The sequence below is a fragment of the Cynocephalus volans genome, chromosome 9 (genome assembly GCF_027409185.1).
Source record: "Cynocephalus volans isolate mCynVol1 chromosome 9, mCynVol1.pri, whole genome shotgun sequence".
Classification (NCBI taxonomy): domain Eukaryota; kingdom Metazoa; phylum Chordata; class Mammalia; order Dermoptera; family Cynocephalidae; genus Cynocephalus; species Cynocephalus volans.
In genome coordinates this window covers 457,746-477,683 of record NC_084468.1, presented here as the reverse complement: position 1 = coordinate 477,683, position 19,938 = coordinate 457,746, and the positions used below count along the sequence as shown (strand labels likewise).

General features: G+C 55.5%; 1 protein-coding gene across 1 annotated transcript in view; it reads right to left on the bottom strand.

Annotated features, from left to right (window-relative positions):
* Positions 1–16,841, bottom strand: part of PCGF3 (polycomb group ring finger 3) — a 45,560-nt gene extending 28,719 nt beyond the window's left edge. Inside the window, exons 1-3 of the mRNA XM_063108341.1 lie at positions 16,655–16,841; positions 1,441–1,597; positions 1,058–1,198 (exon numbers count right to left, since the gene is read on the bottom strand). The gene's annotated coding sequence lies outside the window, so the exon portion shown is untranslated. The remainder of the gene's footprint in view (positions 1–1,057; positions 1,199–1,440; positions 1,598–16,654) is intronic.
* Between the last annotated feature and the right edge of the window lie 3,097 nt (positions 16,842–19,938).

Sequence of the window (19,938 nt, the reverse complement as noted above, 5' to 3'; positions counted from 1 at the left end):
GTCACAGAAAGACCTCGAGAAGCCAGAGCTGCCGTCCTCCTCCCCTGGGGCTGAGCTGTGGCGTTTACCCAGGATGGGGGAGTTCCAGACACAGGGAAGGGGAGTGGTGAGGACACGCCCTGAAGTGCTGGAGCAGAGCTGGAGCTGCTGCCACAGCTGTGCCTGGCAGGTGGCATGTGCAGGCTTCATGCGCCCCTGCTGGCTCTGTTGGTGCAGGCCTGGACGTGACCATTCCTCGGCAGCACCATACACACTATCCCAGGTCCTGGTCTCTCCACACTGCTGTCTGCAAAGAGGAACAGGGTCCTTGGAGCTGTGTCTGGGCAGGGAGCACTCAGGGTGAAGCTCAGAAATTGGGCGGGGATGTCAGGACATGGGGACAGTGTAAAGGGCTCTAGTGGTCACATCTGGGACAACCAGGCATCAAGAGAAGCACAGATTATAATCAACTGAACATTACAGGAGCCCGGGCGTCCACATGAGGTCGATGAGCAAGGGAACCCTCCTTCTTGCACAAGAAGGTGAAAGAAACGACGGATTAGAAAGTCACCAGTTTACTACACCTCCCAGTGATTCATTCAGGAGCTGTCAGTGGACACTGAACAGGGTGAGACCCTGGAGGAAGAGACTGTTCATGAAGTCTCAGCACATTTCCCACCAAACCCTCCTCACCACAAAGGGAAAAGCTGACTGCAGGCTGAGGAGACCTTCTGGACCTCCCCGTAACCCAGCGGCCACAGTCAAGGAATCAGCTGTGCCTCCGAGGGACACCTCCGTGGGACAGCCCCGGGAACTTCCTGCTGAGGGCGCCACCAGGAGACACCCAGCTGAACCCACAGGTGGGACGGCAGATCCTCAACACTGTCCCCGTCACGAGACAAGGAAGGCCCATGGAGCAGGCCACCCACGTGCAGCGCCCAACAAACCAGAGAGCAGAGACGTGCGGCTTCAGGCCTGCAGACCATGGCAGCCAGTGAGCCTCGACAGCCAGGGGTGTGAGCAGTGAGACAGGAATCCTCGCCCGTCCTCCCACCTGACAGTGCCTGGCCTCACTCACCTCCTCTAGGCGGCTGCGAGTCTCTCCTCCAGTCGGGGCATGTGGGCTTCAGGCCACCACTCGGACGCGACACCCCCTCCTCTCTCTGCACTCTGGCTGGCTCCTGCACCTTCCTGCTGGCCCCTGCTCTCTTTCCATTTTCTGGCACAGAAACGGCACCTGTTACCTCACACCGTGTTGTGGACGTGGGATTGCACACAGTCACACAGTGGCAGAGCCAATCAGACACACCAGCCAGGGGAAAAATGTGAGGACACACCAGTGACGCCAGAGACCACTGGCTTCTTCTGCGGCTACAATATACTCACAAGGCAAAACTCAAGGTCAAGTGCACCAACCCACAGACAGTGAAAGAGAAGAAAAATCAGCTTAACTGCATGTACCTGTGAGTGGTGGCCTGGAGTCCCCGCTACATCGTGAAGCCTGCGGAGAAGCGAAGGCAGGTGTCACGCGCCAGGGACGGGATGGACTGCGCCGGCTCCCAGACCCGCTGCAGCTCGGAGCCGTGCTCGGTTAAACAGGTCCGTTCATTTACTCGCTCTAAACAACAAAAGAAAAGCAGGAATTATTTTGTTTTCCCACTTTTTTAAATTTCCATTTTTAAACTTTATCCATATACAGCGTAGTTGACTTTCATGTCCCTTTACCAAGTCCTCCTTTCCCACCTCCCTTTCCCTTCTCCCCACCATGAACATCGTATCTGTTCACTCGTCTTAAGTTCCAGAAATTGTTGTGAGAAAAATAGGAATTATTAATATTGGAGGACCAGGCTCTCCGCAGACACCAGGCAGGTCTTGCAGGCCATCTGTTGTCCCTGAGGCCCAGGCCCAGCCCAGGGCATTGGAAAGGACAGGGCGGAGATGCAGCTCCAGGGCGTGAGGAGTGGGGGGGCTCTGTCACGCTGCTTTGGTGCCCAAGAAGGCAGGAGGAGGGGCCGCAGAAGCCCAGCAGGGTGACCTGTGGGGGCGGGGCCTCAGGGGTAGGGCGGCGAGTAGCACAGCCGTGGGTCAGCTCCGTGGCGGGCACCTGCGTCCTCACGCCCACCCAGTCATGGCGTGCCCCTCACACAGTGAACGTGCACCGAGGGACCCGCGCCAGAGCTGGGGCTGTTGGGACAAGGACAGAGGCCTGTGGTGAGCACAGTATTCTTGTCAGGGGCCAGGGGAGCCTCACTGTCCTCTCCTGTGCTGAGGTGGGAACACGAGTGGCTGGAGAAGGGCCTGGAAAAGCCACCAGAGCCAAGCTTGGGCAAGCGTGGGGGCTGCAGATGGCGGTTTGACGACGAGGATAAATGCAACCTGGAAACGATTGCACGTAACAAGGCTCATCTTACACCCATTCTAAGTCATTTTTACTCTTCGGGCTTTTCCATGACTGACTTATTAACTGTCTTTGCAGCGGAGGTAACGTCTACAGCAGAGATGGGAGGCTGGGAGGAAAGCACCCTCCAGTGGCGTTGGGGAGGAGAGCAGCTCGTGGACGAGGAGGACGGGGCAGGGCCGTCCGGGGCCTCCCGCGGCCCGTGGCCCATGGGGCTGCTGGGCACTTGACGTGTGCTCATGTGACTGAGGCACCGAGCTTTTAACTGGACTTAACTTTTACTAGGTGTGGCCAGTGGTCCCGGTACTGGATGGCACAGCTAGGGCCTCTTGCCATGAGTTCTTGGGCCTGCATTCTGAGACCAACAACCACAACAGACAATGGCGAGCAAGGGTGCACGCGGACACCAGCGACAAACGCTGCGGAGGACAAACCCATGGCCACGTGAGGGGGTGGGGCTGGGAACTGAGAAGGCAGCACAGAGCAAAACGGAACGAGTGAGCGATGGTGGCCAGCAAAATTGGAAGTTTGCATGAAACTGATAAATTCCTGTAAAAGCACCTAACAGAATGGAGGCAAGTTGAGGAAACCCAAATAGTTCTACAACGATTAGGGAAGCTGAGCAAAGATTCTCCACACCCGCTTCAAAGGAGACTCCAGGCCTAGACGAGTTCCAAGGGAGGCTCCTCTGTGAGCTCCACACCAGTCCTCTCAGCGGACAGAACAGAAGCCTCCCAACCTTCCACAAAACCACCCCCTGTGCAGACCCCGAAAGGCCAGGACCAGGAGCAGAGTCCCAGGCCAGCCTCCCTGGAGAGCACAAATGTGAAACCCCATGCAAAATGTTAGCCCCTTATCCAGCAATGCGTGAAAAGGGTAATCATTCATGACCAAATTAGTTTATCCCCAGAATACAAGGTGGGCTTCATACAAGGAAAAAAATGTAATTTATGACAAAAGGTAAAAGGAGAAAAACCACATGCTCTTCCAACAGATGCATAAAAGTCATTATACATTCATAATTAAAAAAAAATACTCATCAATCTAAGAACAAAAGGAAATTTAACCAAACAGAAGCTCTCTATTTAGAAAAGCACTCACTCACACACACCCACCCAAAGACCTGCACGTGAAGGCTCACCATGATGCCACCCACAATGAGTGGATAAGAACGTGGCCCATCCCGCAGCAAGTGCTCCCGGCACTTAAAATGAGCTTGGAAGGACGTGCACACAGCCAGACACGGCAGATCACATGGTGCACATTCCCACGGGACGCAGAATTCTGGAAAAGGCAGAACTGGTACAAGGAAGCAGGCTGGGTGCCCATGAGAGGCCAGGCAGGGACGGGCCACCGAGGGGCAGGAGGGAGCCCCGCATGGACACGAGACCAGGGAGGTGGTCAAAAGTCACTGAAGTGCACAACAGCGCCAGTGAACTTTGGTGTGTGTAAACCATACCTCAATAAAAAGCGTATTTTACAGTTAAAAAAAGACAACAAGCATCATTCTTACTGGTGAAACGGGAAAAAGATAAAACCAAACTCCTCCTCGTAGCAGGCACCTCCTGCCCCTATGCCCCAAAGAGCCGGTCCAGGTGGATGAGGGCTGCATGCGAGGGCAAACTCTCAAACCTCTAGAAGACTCCACAGAGAGTGTCTTCACGGTGTTGGGCGAGGAAAGCACCCACGAAACAGGGAAGGGCCAGCACGAACCATGAAGGAAAGGACGAATGGCACCTTCATTAGAAACAGGGACACTGGTTCCCTGAAGACCCCAGCCAGGGAGAAAGCCCTGCACTGGAGGAGATGGCTGCGGCACGCCTGACGTGGAACTGAGCCCGTGGCCCTGCTGGCTGCTCACCGCAGTCACCCATACGAGCTTCGGTCTGCACCTGCTCTTTCACCGACACTTTGCCACCTCCTGCTCTGGACAACAAAAAGAGCTCCACCAAGGAGAAATTTCAAATGAGCACATTTCAAGCGCTTCACTTCGTCAATAACTGGGAATGCAAATCAAAAGCCCGGGGAGATGCAGTTCCTGATGCCCGCACCGGCAGACCAAGCCTAGGGTGTCAGATGGCGGTGAGGCCGTGGCACAGCCTAGGCAGAAGTCAGTGCAGCGTCTGCGGGAAGGGTGGCCACACCCCCTGCTTGCTCTGCCTGCTGACAGCTCTGTGCTCTTCTGTCCTGTCCCTGGTCCTGAGGATGGATGAGGGACATGGCCGACGGCCTGGACAAGGAAGAGACAGCTTGGAGGTTTAAGCCACGGAGAAAATGGTGGAGGACCGCTATGAGCTCCTGAGACAGGGAGGCCGGGGAGGGGTGGGTTGGGGTGGGCTCGTTTGGCCTAGGTGTTTATCTGACCCTGGCATAGTGGAGCTCCAGGAGAGGCTGGCAGGATTCTGAAGGCGGGACCACTTGGCGCAGGTGGCCAGTGATCACCCATCCTCACTCAAGCAGGGCCAGGGCCACATGGCCTGTGCTCGAGGACGTATGTCCCCGGGGATGCCCATGCACCCTGGTGTGTATGTTTGTGCTGTGAATGGATGGATGGAGGAAAAGGGACCTCTTGTGTCTCGTAGGTAAACGAAGGCAGGGCTCCTGACTGCCCAGACCCCCCCGGTGATCACTGCAGAGGCAGCCCTGAAGCCCCTCCTCCTGGCACCCCTCCTGAGCTGAGGCTCACACACCCCAAGTCTAGTCAACACCTCCTCATTGAGTCTTTTTTCTTTTTTTTTTTTAAAGATGACCGGTAAGGGGATCTCAACCCTTGACTTGGTGTTGTCAGCACCACGCTCAGCCAGTGAGCAAACCGGCCATCCCTATACAGGATCCGAACCCGTGGCCTTGGTGTTATCAGCACCGCACTCTCCCAAGTAAGCCACGGGCCGGCCTCTTCATTGAGTCTTAACTCACCATAATGTGCAGAAATATAAATGACAACATTAAAACTAGAAAATCAGACCTTCAGTAACCGTGGTTCCACTCATGTACTGCTGACAATGAAGACCTGACTGAGCTGTACTCAGAGGCTGAGAGAAAACGTGACACTGAAATTGACAACATGCTGCCCTTATTAAAGCAAACTGTGCAAGCACACCCTCATGTACCCTGAGGTACTGGAGAACACGACTGCCCATCAGATCTGGGTCTGTGTCTCCAGTGTCATCGGTCAAACTTCAAAGCTGACCCAGAGGTTCAACTGCACAGACCAGGTGCACACTGGTTCCAAGCCCAGAGCAATTTCCTCACGACATATAACTACCTAGATGCAGAAATACAAACTTTCATTTCATCAACACTAAAAGAATAATTTCTAATAAAAAATGTAAAAACATAAAAACTGAAACATTTTACAAAGTAAAAAACCAACAACAGACTTGGAACTGGTTTGGCAGTTGCCGTCCCCCTCCCCGAGTCCAAGGGGCGAGCGGGGCTCCTCTCTTGGGCCCCCATGACCTGCCCACACTGGCACTGTCCAGTGCAACAGTCTACAGCGATGGAAACCTGCCCCACCTGTGCAGTCCGTCATGGCAGCCAGCATGGCTGAGGGGCCAAGCCTTCATTGTGTTGGGAAGCCTCCTGAGGCTGGCACCTGCTCACTGGACAATGACCCTTTCTTCCTTCTCCACGACACGACCACACTCCCAGCATCACCCACAGCCGAGGCTACTTTGTCCACCGCCCCATGGCTGGACCTTCTCCAGGTCTCACTTCTCAACCTCCCAGACACAGACCTTCCCTTCTGCCCACAGCAGTGCAGACACTTTCCTGACCCCCTCATCCCCATGACACCCGACGCTCTGCATGGCCCAGGAGCCTTCGCAGGTGCAAGGACACATCACTCTCACCACACCTTTTGGGCACATCCCAGACCCCTTGGTGTGGCATCTGCACCCACACGAAAAGCCCACCTTCCTCTCCCTCACCTCGGATACCCCTGAATCGGCCTCCACACTGGCCACTTGCTGTCTGGGACAGCCTTGATCCCTGTCATTCATGTTCAGTGGACAATTTCCTGACCCCTCACCCCCGAATTGCACAAGCATCACACAGTGCTGTCCACCAGCCAACAGATGCTGATCTCGTTTGTTTTGTTTTGCAGTAAAAGTAATATGCATGTTTACGCGACATGATTTGGAAAGTAAAGAACGACATTAAGGGGAAAAAACCCCTCACCCTGATCACCCAAATGTAGCTTCTGTTCTGAGTTCGATGATGTATTTTTGCATCTGTGGGTGTGTCCTTAAATATTTTTAATATGTACATAAAGAATTTCATTTTCATTAAAATGCTACCCCATGCTATACACAGTGCAACACAACACGACTTTTGTAACCACGGGCTTCTGTCACGCCAGCACATGGGGCCATCCCATCCCCTCATTAACAGCCCAGAAGCTCCATGGCCTTCCTCCCGGGGATGCACTGGGAGGAGGAACCCGCACCCGCCTCCTCACCCGCACCTCATGAAGATCTTAAAGTCTTCTACCTACTTGTGAGTTAGTCTCGCTGAGTTATATTTTTCCAGAAAACAGTTCATCAAATTTATTGGCACAGAATTGTTCATAATATTCCTGTAACCTTTACTGAATAGCTGTGATAAGGAATATCTGACAAAGTTTAACCTGCACATACTTTAAAGATACTGTTAAGGTCAGTAGGGGTTGGGGTGTCCCTTAACATTCAATACAATACAGTCAGTTTTGATGGACACCGTGAAATCGTCCTCACCATCGAGGTAATGCCCCACCCCCGTGTCCCCGGGCTGTTGTGGTCCCCCCACCCATGCCAAGCACGGCCTACGTTCTGATGCGGTCCTACGGGCTGGCTCTCCCACTTCTGTGGCCAGCCACGCTACTGCACAGACACACTTGCCCTTGGTCGGACACCTGCACAGTTTCCACTTTGGGGCTATGAAAAGGCTGCTATGAACACTCATAGCGTCTGTGTGTGGACAGATGCCCATGAGCTTGGGTCACACAGGGGTCGTGCCACAACTTTCTAAGACCACCAACCCACTTCCCACACGGCTGTGCCATTTCACACCCAGTATGTTCAGGCCCCACTGCCCACGGGGTCATCCTCTCCCCTCCCACTCCCTCCCAACAGGTTCCTCCTGAGGGGAAGACTCCCCCCGACTGTCTGTGCTGGCCCTGTCCATGTCAGGACTATGTCCACAGAGGGTCCCATCCGTCAGCCCCACGGCGGCTCCCTGGTGGACGCCCTCCCTTCTTGGGGCGCTGAGCTGGCTCCTGTCCAGCCATCAGATGCAAGACCCCATAACCTCCTTGGACAGGCCCCACAACTCCTGGATCTGGAACCACTGCCAGTCCATGTCCTCCCTTGCAGCACCATGTCCTCCTGCACGGTCACCACCTTCAGTGACAGGTGCATGTGTCCAGCATGTGTCTCCCTCACAGCACTGCTTGCACTGGCAGCAGGCCCAGTCTGCATCCTCACCTGGACACCATGTCCACAGCCACTGCTGAGGAGCCAACAGCATCCAGTCCGTGAGCCAGACGTATTTCCACCTTCATTCAAGGACTCCGGAAAACCTCTTCTGATTTATTGACACAAAAATTGAGAAACTGCTGAAATTGGCCTCATGCGTCCCACACCCATTTCATAGACGTAGGTGGCTGGACCTCCGCTACGGTCCTGGACAGCACCCAAGCTCTGATCGTCCCCCCACATGGCCTCACCCCTGCCCCACCCCTAGGAGGAACTTGCTAGGGTCCTTCCGTGTCAGGGCACTCTTCAGCACGTGGACCCCACTCTCTAAGCCTCACCTGCGGCCTTGACCCTGCAACTCTCCTCCTGGAACCCCTTGTGGCACCGCCTCAGCACTGAGCACGCGGTGACTCTCACGAGCACCAAGGCACCTCCGTCCCTGCATGGCATAAATTCCTTGCTCGTGTGTTCACTGCCATGACCGAGAGCAGCGCACAGAGGGGCATTCGGCGGGGCCCCTGGCCACAGCAGACAACCACATCACTTCCCACCTTGCTGATGGCATAAATGTGCCATGGGCCCCACACGTGGCAGTGAGGGGCAGACGCAAAGCTCAAGCAAGGCCACAGGAGACCTACCACAGCCGCCCTGCGACCCCGAGCCCCTGGTCCTGACCCAGAGCTGCCAAGGCCCAGCGTCCAGCAGGCCCTCCTTCAAAGGTGCCCCCTGTCCGCCCCCGGATGATGGAGAAGCAGCAGGGGCCACACCCAGCAGAAGCGGACAGACTCCAGGGAAGGAGAGACAGGCAGCCACCAACCGACCAGGCGCACACTGAGGGGACACGCTCCACTGGAACATTACGCCTGCTTCCACCACTTAAAGTGGTTGTTTACAAGTATTGGGGCATAACTCAGACGTGAGATGTAGTCAGAAACATGGGGCCCCGAGTAAGTGTCACAACCAGCCTCAGAGCACGTCCATCAGCGACGCCCTCCACAACCAGACCCAGCACACTTCCAGGAGTCCAGCGACACCCGACCCGCTGTGGTGGGCTCTCCAGCAGCTGTGTCCCAAGTGCAGGTCAGCCCTGGGCCGTTATGTCCGGCCTCCCATCTCCTTGTTTTCCCGCACCTACCTCCAGCTCAACCATCCCTTGCCCTCCAGATCGAGACACCTAACTCCCTGCGTGTCAGTTGGATGGCACTTCTGTTTGGATTTCCCACTGAAACCTGCCCCCTGACTACCTTCCTCCCTCAGAGGACAGAATGCTGAAGGCCTCAGTGTCCCCTCTGCTCTCCTCCCTGCCAGCCCTCTGCAGTCAAGTAGGCTGTACCTTCAAGAACGCCAGCACCACACCCCATACCTTCTCCTGCCAGCCCAGACAAGGAGGAGTCCAGATGGGGGACAGGCACAGGGGGCCCAGGTGGGCAAGGGAGCCAGCGGAGTCAGGCAATGTGAGGGAAGGAAAGGGCAGCTGAGAACTCAGCAGCACAGTCAACAACACTCACACGAGCATAACGCTGATCTCAGCTCTCAAACTCGAGCTCCAGAGAAGCAACTCACAACAGCCTAGAGGCTGTGGGACCCAGGATGGCAGGGGCAGGAAGCAGCTAAAGAAAATGCCCACCTCCCTGAACAAGGAAGCTCGGCTCCAAGGCTAGGCCAGAGCCAGCGAGGAGCCAGAGCCGGCGAGGCCCCCAGAGCCCAGAACCCAACCGGGGAGCCAGCTGGGGTGTGCCCCACTGGGTTTCTGTGACTGTGGTACTGCCTGTCCCTGCACGCACCAGGGGAAGACGACTTGGCTCTTCAGGTTCCCTGCTGCCCAGGAGCTGCCTGGAGCCTCGTCTACTCTGAACAGATGACCCAGGGACTGAAGCTCTGGACTTGGAGCTGATGCCATATGGGATAAGATGCTGGGGAATGTTGGAAGCAGGGTGGGTGCATTTTGCACTGGGGGGGGGGGATATAAATCTGGGGGGCAGAGGGTAGACTGTGGTAGGCAGAAATCTGAGGTGGCCCCAAGATTCTGGGCCCCTGATGCACACATACCTCCTCCCACTACTCAAACACTGACCTAGGAAATGCTGTAAAGGCATTTTTAAGGATATAATTAAGGTCCCAATAAGCTAACTTAAAATAGGGAGAGTGTCCGGGTGTGCCCGCCCCGATCACGAGTCCTGGCACTCCAGCTGGCTGGCAGAAAGCTGGTACCTGTGTGAGCTGCCTTTCATCACAGGGGAGGGAGCTGCAGCAGCCCCAGCGATAGAGGGCAGAAGAGCGGGACCTCAGTCCAACCACCACAGTAAACGGACCCTACACCACCCTGAGACCTGCGGCTCAGCAGACGCCTCCCTGCCAGCCTGGGACTCCTGTGCCGAGGGAGCAGCCATACCGTGCCCAGGTTTCCGACCCGTGAAACTGAGAGCTGATGAGTGAGTGTCCTTTGAAGCCATGACAACTGTGGCATTTGCTACTGCAGCAACCAAAAACTAACACCAAGTATTTAGGGAAACAGAAGTAACTAGAAAGAAAAGGCCAGTTTTCCAAACATGTAAAATTCGGAGTGGCCAAAAACCTTAGAAATACAAGACAACTATCCTCCCAGTTTTAGAGAGAAGAAACTGGTTAATAAGCAAGTGGCAGAGGCTGGTCTAGAACCTCTTGCTATGGACTGAACTGTGTCACCCCCAAATCCATATGGTGAAGCCCTAACCCCCAATGTGATGGTATATGGAGGGGGCGGCCTTTGGAAGGTCATTAGGGTTAGAAGAAGTCTGTAAAGGTTTCTGTGACTGTGGTGGTGCCTGTCCCTGCACGCGTCGGGATAGGATCAGGGTCCTTATAAGAGGAAGACAGAGAGAGAGAGCCCTCTCTCTGCCCTGTGAGGAAACAGCCACCTACGAACCAGGAAGAGGCCCTTCCCAGGAACCAAACCTGCCGGCACCTTGATCTTGGGCTTCCAGCCTCCAGAGCATGAGAAATAGACTCTGCTGTTTGAGCACCTATCTGTGGTACTTTGCTTTGGCAGCCAAGCACACGAGGACACCCCTCTTCAGTTTCACCCCTCTTCAGACACGTCTGTCTTCCTTGCGGGGAGGCCCATCTGAGAGGCCAGGGGAAATGGCCTACCTCCACCCATTCTAGAACCTCCAGGTAGAAAGAGCAGTTACTTACAGAAAGACACAGCATCTGACAGCAAGTCTTATTTTCTACTAACAATTTTAAACCTTTTACAAGTCTGCTAAAGCACCTCTGGCTCACCCCTGTGCACCCGTGGGAGAAGACAGAAACACACTTCTGTCTCAGATGTGGAGAAGGGGGTCCGGTGAGTCCACCTCCCAGTGAGAGTGAGACTCTCCATGGAGCAGCCCTGAGCAGAGGACCCGCCTGAGAGCTGCACGCCCAGGGACCCTAGGGGAAGAGACCGGAGGTGTGACCAGCAACGTCAGGCCCCCAGAGAGAAAGACATCACCTTTGGCCGCCACTACCAAGAGCTCTTGCCACCCCAAGTCCCACGCCACCTTTCCTCTATGTTTACAAAACACTCCAGGGTAAAAAAGGTTAAATGACACTATAAGGAAACAATCAGGTAAGCCCTGGATGTGACCATTGCCTGGAAAAATCAACCATGGTGGGGAGGACCCAGGCCTGGTCTAAAGACACGAAGGAGACAAGACACCAGCACAACCCTGGGACCTCACTGAGGGCATCAGGAGGGACATGACCTGTAGCGCCATGGAACACATTCTCAAGATGACTCAAGACAACAGGGGGGAAATCAAGTGCCTGGAAGTTAGCTAATGCTGTGAAGGGAGTGCCCGCTCTGTTAGCTGTCACGACAGGCTGCAGCTGTGTGGGAGACCACCCTTGTCCTTCTTCTTCGTGCGCGCTCTAAACTCCCTCAGAAAGGTGTCATGCTGTCTACAGTACTCACAGGTGACTCAGCAACACCGGATATTATTTAGGGAAAGAGATGATGCAAATGGGATAAAACAAGGCACTGTGCACCAGGAAGAGGGCCCGAGGAGCTGTTCAGTCTGTCAGGGCTGCTGCCACAAAGCACCTCGCGCTGGAAGGCTGGCAAACAAGAGGTTTGCTTCCTGGTTCTGGAGGCTGGAGAGTCCGAGAGCAAGTTGTGTCCCACACGGCAGAAGGGCGGAGAGCCCTGGCAGCCACCTTTACAAGGGCACTGACCCACTCTTGAGGGCAGAGCCTCCTGGAGCCCCAAACCTCCTCACACTTGTCCCCATCTTGGGGCAAACATTCAGGCCACAGCGGATGCTCACTGTGTAAGTTTTTCAGTTTTTCTCCACTGTGATTTTTTTTCTTCGTAAAATTTGGGTAAAAAAGTAAAGTCACTTGAAATAAGTAAAAAAGAAAGGCGAACCTTCTCTGCTCCTCACCTCCCAGCACGACTGTGCCCTGTGCCTCCATTTCCTCACCAGGCACGTGGGAGTGCTCAGAGGACAACCCTGGGGGGCCCTTAAGAGTCAAGCAAGTGAATATGCACAACACCCTGAGAATAGGGCCATTAAGACATCAGCAGAGACCAGCTGCTAAGCTTCTAGTTATTGCTTGTTGACACCTAACATGGGCCAGGCCCTGCTCAAGAACCAGGAGACGTAGCAGCTAACGAGCCTCACACAGGACCCACAGGACCCCACAAGTCCCACAGAATCCAAGAGATCCGCACAGGACCCAGCAGACGGCAGGGGTCTCTGATGAGGTCTGCAGACAGCTTTCTACCGTTTGCATATTTCTTATGAAACATCTGGAATTTGCTATCAATGTAGCAGAGTCCAGCAAATATTAATGAATTTGCAAAAAAATCCAATTAACCTCTGCTCTCTAAATCCACCTAAATAGCTTCTCTTTAGAAAATCTAATCAACCTAACGACAGGTTGCTAAGGACTATATTTTCTAGTGAGTATGACTTTCTATCAGTGGGAGTTTCACTTAATTCAGTGGACAGTTCCACAGAGCGCAGCTGGGCAATGTTCATCAGTGTTCTTTGTCATTTTGGCTTCTGCATAATTCAGTTCTGCAGGGTGAAATGTGGCAGATCAGAACAGACAGTTTTGTTATTATTTTTAAAGGCCTCACTTTTTTGAATTTAATGATAAACCATCAACTTGTAGAATTAGAGAATAACAGTTCCAATTTCTGAAGCACAGTGAATTGTGCAGCACTTTTGACATATTAACAGCAAATATCACAAGCGCAATAAAAAATAGACAAACAGTAGGAAGTTGTCCCTAAACCTCAACATATTTCAACAGTAAAAGAAAAATTACATTCTCAACTTTAAATTCAATTCTAACCATTAACCAAATAAGGCTGCAAATGAAATAAATCCCATCGGGCCAACCCCATGGCTCACTCAGGAGAGTGCGGCACTGGGAGCGCAGTGGTGCTCCCGCCACGGGTTCGGATCCTGTATAGGGATGGCCGGTGCGCTCACTGGCTGAGCGCAGTGCGGGCGACACCAAGCCAAGGGTTGTGATCCCCTTACCGGTCACAAAAAAAAAAAAAAGAAAGAAATCCCATCATTTAATAAATTAAAGAGTAACAGTACAGACTCCAACAAACCTTGCTTTATAACCCAAACCCAGCAACCCCAATAAACACTTCCAGTCAAGGGCAAAAAGCCCCTGGCTCACACCAGCAACCCTGTGACCCTGAGGTGGCACCTTTGAAGAGCGAGACAGGGCAAAGTTGGGGAAAGAAGGGGCTGAGGTCCCCAGCATCCAAGGGGGCCTCTGTGTGGGCGCAGGTGGGGTGTCCTTCATGGCCCTGGGCCACCACCCCAGCTGGAGGCAGAGTGTGGGTGGCGTTGGGGCCAAGGCTCCCTCTGGAGCATAATGTCCTGGAAAATGTTTCAGGACCTTGCATTTTACACACCACTGTGAAGAGGATACAAGTGCCCAAGCACACAAGGTCCAAAGTATCAGGTAGAAATACCTTCCCAGTGTATTTAAAGTGGTTGAGGAAAACTTCTTACAAAGGCCAGTTTGTAATTTCTGGAGCAAAATCACCAGGAGGAATAAGACCACAAGGCTCCGGGAAGCAGTGAAGTCCCCACATGTGAAGCCATCAAAGCATTCCATATCACTGACACACCCACAATCTGACTTGCAGGGGCTACGGTTTGCTACAGATATGCTAAGTTATAAGTTAATCTCTAAGAACCTTTTCCAGTTGTAATTCATCTTCCCTCGAATGTAAGGTCCACGTATCACGATGATTTGAGTCACTATAGTGACATCAGAGGAAACTACATCTACTAAAGAGATAGCCAAATTGCCGTAACTCTCAGTTGACATGCTGCTCTAACATTCAACTGTTAACTTACTTGCAGGATGTTTCTTGTGTACGTGTCCTACATTACTAAGCTCTAAGTGCCAGGCTTGCCATACCACTGTGCATGGCAGCCTTTGGATGGTCTTGCGTCTCCACTCAACCCCATATGCTCGCCCTGGGGACCCCATCCCCTCAAGTGTGCATGGGCCTAGTGACTCACTTCTCACCAACAAAAGTGATGGAATGTCACTTCCAAGATTAGGTTATGGAGACGATGACTTCCTGTCATGCCTGTTTTGTGGCTGGCTTTCTCCGAACTGCCCTGAGGAGAGGCCCACGTGGATGCGTACCCTCCTCCATCAAGCCTTCAGATGAGAGTGCCCTGCCAGCACCCGACTGCAGCCCTGTGATACTCGGAGCCAGAGAACCCAGCCAAGCCCTGCTTGGATTCCTACACATAGAAACTGTAATAACCGAATGTTGGCTTAAAGCACTAAATTTTGGGGTAAATGGTACACAGCAATATATATGTAATACAACCACTCAGCACTGTCACAGTTTTAAAAATCCAAAATAGAAGAATAAAAACCCTAACCAACCTCAATACTCAGTTTTGCAAGTCTTTTCCAAAATTCCACAAAGCAAATTAAGTAACCAGTAAAGGGTATGTCAAAAAACAAACCAGAAGTGTTCAGTAAAAAGGTCCCAAGTTTGGTTACATTTGGCAAATAAAAGTTTCTAAGCTGGACCATTCAGGGCCACAATTTGGTTGACTTTCAGTACTATGAAATGTTAACATGCAAATCTAAAGTGGTTTCTCCTAAGTAACCAAGAAGTGAAGGTGTGCACGAAATGAAATACTGAACCAACCAATTCACCTGTCTCTCTCGGGAGGCGCCACAGAGCCCAGAGTTTAGATTTTTACATTATCCTGCTGCCCAGCTTCTGGAGACGCATGCACACGAACCCAAGGTGGTCTTTCTGAAGGTACCCCCTACCTTTCACGCACTCGCTCGTGCATTCTTTCATTCTTTCAACAGATACGCACTGCCCGCTGACTCCGTGCCAGGTAAGCCAGGTAAGGCCCCCGGGTTTCATGTTCTCCTGACACATCCTGGACACACGGAGCACTTTGCTAGTCAAAGAACAGCATATACCACTGGCTTGTTAATACCTCACGTAGCATAAAAACTGCACCCTACTTTCTCATAACCACTTCCAAATTAAAGAAAGACACTGACAAGTTCTAGATGAAAGGCTGATTCAAAGCTTTCAGAGAAACAAAGACCCACCCCTCCATCCCCCCAAGACCCTTCAATACCTTCCCTTCCCAGAGCGGACAGGGAATGCAGAAGGTGCCTGGCTCACCCACCCAGGCAACTGTGTCCACTCCTGCCCTGGGCCCACTGCCCCCAAGACACTTTCAGGGGCCCACACTCCCAGCTTGGACCCCATCCGTCCTGCCTGCTCTTGGAATCTCCTGGACACCTAAACACCTCTAGACTGAGGATGGAGGGTGCACCCATGTGACCTTGAGAGAGGGGATAGGAGGGGCAGGAGGGGTTGAAAGTGCCAGGCGCTGGCCACAGAGCCAAGGCTAGGAGAGGACAGCAGCCCCCTGGGAGAGGCAGAAAGAGGAGGCAGGAGGCAGCTTTCTTGGTCTGAGGAGTGGGCACAGTGCCAGTGCAGACTGGGAGCCTCCCAGAAACCCTAGAGTCCCTGGGCTCAGAAGGATGAGCCCCAACGTCCCAACCGAGATAGCACTTCCTGAAAGTCGGAAGGTCTGTGGGGCCATCCCAGGGGCTCATGATGTCAGAAAGAGGGGGTTTTGAACCTGGGGCACTCAAGTTACCAGGATCCCAGATGCCTGAGCCTTCACAGCAGGTGGGTCCAGTTGAGTGGGCTGGGCAGATTCAGGGCACCTCTGGATCCCACCCCTCTCTGGGGACCTGTCCAAGTTCCAACTCTAGCAGGGTTCTCCTTGAGAACCTGGCCTTCTTCACAGTCCAGTCCTAGCATCCTGGCCTATCTGGGGTCCTGATCATCCCAGAGCCCGTCCATGTCATGAGCCCTCCTCACGGGGCAGTCTCAGGGTCTCAGCGTCCCAAAAGTGCTCACAGGACTGTTCCAGCGTCCTGGTCCTGCCCAGTGTGTTTGTCCAGAGTCCTGACCTTCCCATAGGCCCGCCCTGGGGTTCAGCCATCCTGGTGGTGGTCCCGGGATCTTGGCCCTTTGTGACCTGCCCTGGGGTCTGGGCATTCTCTGGGCCCTGCCAGGTCCAGGGGTCCTGTCCTCTCAGTGACTCTTCCCAGGGTCTGGCCCTCCCTGGTCCTGCGCGGTCTGGGGGTCCCGTACTGGTCGCTCCCGGGTGACCGGTCCGGGGTCCCGGCATCCGCGGGTCCTGCGGGTCCCCGGGCGGCCTTCCCCGGGGGCCGGCCCTCCGGCCTGCGCGGGCCCGGGGTTCGCAGCCTTCCGGAGGACGCGGGCCGAGGCCGCGGCCCAGGCCGGGCGGGGCGGACTCACCGACTGCGGGCTCAGGGCTGCGGGCGAGCGGGGCGCACGCGGGTCCGTGCCGGGAGGGGGAGGGGGCGCCGCTCCCTCTGGGTCCCCCTCAAGAGGAGGAGAAAAAAGCCCGTCCGGAGTTTAAAACAAAGAGGCGGAAATGCCCGAGCCGAGCCGAGCGCCGAGTCGGGGGCGCCGCGCTCGGAGCATGCGCGGTGTGCGGCTCGGCTCCCACCCCGCGGTCGGGGCCGGGGCGGGGCCACCAGGGGGCGGGGCCGGGAGGCGGGCAGGGGCGTGGCCAGAGGGCGCAGGCGCGTTCGCGCGGCCTGGCCTAGAGACGCGGTGACGCGAGGCGCCGGGCTGGGGGGCGGGGCGTGCCGGAGGGCGCCGGGCTGGGGGGCGGGGCCGGGGCGGGGCCAGAGGGCGCGGCGGTGCAGGCGGGGATCCGGGACGCGGCCCCGGCCAGGGCTTCCTCCGGCGGAGGCCGTGTGGCTTTTGCACTCCCGGGCGCCCTCCGTGCACCAGGCAGGGGTGCGCGACGCCGCGGACAGACGGGGGCCCTGCCTCCTGCCTCCGGGGACCACACCTCAGCGACAGGAACGGGCAGTGGACATCGCGGGGGCGAGCCGAGCTCAGCAGGGGCTCCGCCGCCACGTGGCTGTCGGGGTCGGGAGCGAGAGGCGGTGCCGGGCGGGGCTGACGGTGCCGAACCCGGAGGTCCCGGGGAGGGGCCCGCAGTGCCGTGCCGGGCTGGGGTTAGGGGTGGGGCTGGGGCTGTCCCCAGCCGCCGAGCGGGGCCGCTGCGAGGCTGTGGATGCGGGAGCAGAAGGTGGGTTTTGGAGTCGTTAGCTTGGAACGTCTGGAAACGGGCGGTCACGGGAGTGACCACACGGCCAGCGCCAGCGGGAAAGACACCGGCGGAGCGGCGACGGCCAGCCGCCGGGCTCGGGTCGGGGCGGTGGGGCTCCGGGGCCGAGGGCACAGTGTGGGCGCGTTGCCGGGGGAACACGGGTCGTGGGGGTTCAGGGGAGGAGGGCTGGGGACACACAGCATTTCAAGGCTCTTTGCTGCAAAGGGAAGCAGCAAATGGGGCTCCAGCTGCAAGGAGGCGCGGGCAAGGGAGGGCTGTGTTCCGAGCGGGAGCTCTGGCGGCCTCCGCGGTGCTGCCGGGCACGTGGGACCCAGGTCCGGGTGGGGCTGCAGGCTGGGGAGGCAGGCCCCTCCCTGATGCCTGATGCAGGGTGGGGAGGGGTGGAGGTGGAGGTGCTGGAGTCAGGGACAGCAGGGACGTGCGGATGAGCAGGTCGGGAGCATCCCTGGGCGGAGGGCAGAGTGACCCCAGGAAGTCATCTGACCACAGTCTGGCGCTACAGCCTCCTGTCTGCCAGTAGGCTTTGTGGGCTGCAGGGTGAGGAGCCAACGGCCTCGCTGCAGGTGAGGCCGTGTGCAGAATGCATCCCAGGCCCAGACCCCTCCACATGGAGGTGTAGACCCCACATCTGTGCGCCCCACTCTCCCAGTGGCCTCGGAACACCAGCAACGCCCCAGACCAAGACCCTGAACCTGAACCCCGGGCCCCTGTGCTCGGCTGCATTTCTGCGGGGATAACTTTAGGGAGCTCAAACTCTCCGTGACAGAATGACAACTCCTGATTTTTCCTGAAGTCTGCTGCCCAACCCAGCCTGTCCATCTGCAGCCGCTGAGGCCAAGACCCTGGGTTCCCCATTCACAAGGGTCCTGCCCACAGCAGCCATCAGTGACCTGTCAGAATAGGGCTCATCTCCCCACCTCAACCCTGGCCCAAGCTGTGGAGTCTCCCTGGATTAGGGAGGAGCCTCCAAACCGGCCTCCCACCCTTTCTGTGGGCCCCAGATCTATTTTCGACACAAATAGCAACTCTCCTAACATGTCAGTCAGGGCACGTTTCTCCTCTGCTTAAACCCTCCGGGGACTTCACTCAGAGCAGAAGCCCGAGGCTGGGGGTTCCCAGCCTGGACGATGGGAATTCGTGTTTTCTTGGGGGTAAGCTCACTGTGTACACGTGTCCAGACTCATCAAGTGCACACTTTAAACATGCAATTATACCTTAGTAGTGCTGTAAAGAAACAGGAACCAGAAATCATGGCTCAAGCGGACTGCTGTAGAGGGAAGACCCTCCCCTCCCCGGGGCGTGGCCCCACCATCCCCGGGGCACCGGCCCATCTTCCCCACCCGCCCGGTCATTGCCTCCTGTGGACCATCGAGGGCCCTCTCTGGCGGGTCACTCACAAATGCACAGAGAGGCCGTGCACCTTCACAGCAGAGCAGAATGGATGAGTTCCCTGCCATGCTTTCAGCTCTGCTCCTCAGAAGAGTGGCTCCAGCTCCTGCCGTGGGTTCTCTCAGACCCATCAGGCTTCTGTCTGCCCCAACAGAATGCTCTGGTCTAGGCCAGGACCTCGGGGAGCTAACTCCATGGCCACTCAACTGCAGCATCTGGCAGTGCCACATTCACCTCCAGGAAAGACCCTGCGGCCCTGCCCTCCCAACTTTCTGCCCTCTGACTGGCACCTTCCTGGCTGTCCTCTCCTCTCCGTCATCCCCTCCAGGGCTTGTGCACAGGTCCCTCCTCAGGTGAATGGCAGGCACATCACTCCCACTGAGTCCAGGACAGAACTCTCCCCCGTAGCAGCCAAAGGCAGCACCATGCTGTCTGCTACTGGGGCACAAACGTTTGAACTTATTCCTGGTTCCTCTTTATTTCTATTTTCCCATTTCCAATTCTTCAAAACAGGCCCTAATCCAGCCATAGCTCTCAGCTCCGCTGCTGCCGCTCTGGCCAAGCCTGTCCTGTCCTGTCTGGGGCCCAGATTCCCTCTCCTCTAACCCCCTTTCCCCCCTAGTCTATGCTGCACAGAGAAGCCAGTGAGCTGATCCCTGAACACCTAGACCAGAAGGTGCCGGGCGTCTGCTTAAGCACCCAGTGCCTCCCAACTTGTGCAGGGAAGACAAAGTCTTGAGGCCCTGCTGCTGTGGGTTGATCGAATTGTGTCTCCCAAAGATATATCAGAAGCTTAATTCCCACTGTAACTGTTGAGGTAATTGAAAGATGGGGCCTTGGAGAGATGATTAGATTGCAGGACTGTGAAGTAGTGAATGGATTAATAATGGTGGTCATGGGCGTGGTTCTGAGGGCTTTGAAAGGAGAGTTAATGAGGTTAGTCTCTCTTGCTCTCTCTGCTCCACCATTTTGCAGCGTGATACCTGTCAGCAAGGAAGTCACCACCAAAGAAAGCCTTCACCAGACATGTTCCCTGGACTTTGGA